The sequence below is a fragment of the Limulus polyphemus genome, unplaced genomic scaffold, assembly GCF_000517525.1.
Source record: "Limulus polyphemus unplaced genomic scaffold, Limulus_polyphemus-2.1.2 Scaffold372, whole genome shotgun sequence".
NCBI lineage: Eukaryota > Metazoa > Arthropoda > Merostomata > Xiphosura > Limulidae > Limulus > Limulus polyphemus.
Window position 1 is genome coordinate 541,543 of NW_013665982.1, and position 555 is coordinate 542,097.

The following is a 555-nucleotide window of genomic DNA, read 5'->3' on the forward strand; positions in this document are numbered from 1 at the left end:
ATAAAATGCTTATTCGTTATGTTTTATTTGTTTAAGAAAGTAGAGTTGATTATGACTTTATTTGGTTTTGTAACTGAATGAAACGGGATTGTAAATATATTCAAATTAATAAAATTAGATCAAATTTACAATTAAATTGAAAAATGCCAGACAGTTAAAAACACCATAAGTTTTTATTTATATTTAAGTGCCGTAGAAATATAAGTTAAAAATTAAGAGTGTGACGGATTTACTATTATATATCTATTTTAATATCAATGTTTGTTTAAGTTAAATTCATATTTAGAAATGTACATAACTTATACTGTTAGATCTGTATTACAAGATTCCCGCCTATTCACTATTTGAAGAGGTGAGTTATTCCGCAACTACGGCTTCCTCCTTCAAGAGAAGTAATTTCAACACTTTCTTTCTCATCAGTCGGGTCGATATGGTTAAACACAGTAATCTGGCAGTCTTTCAACTCATCAGTGTTTTCCACATCTGATTTCTGGATCATCCAGTGCATGAGAGGTTCATCAATGATTATGGCTTTGGCTTGTTGACAAATTCAAT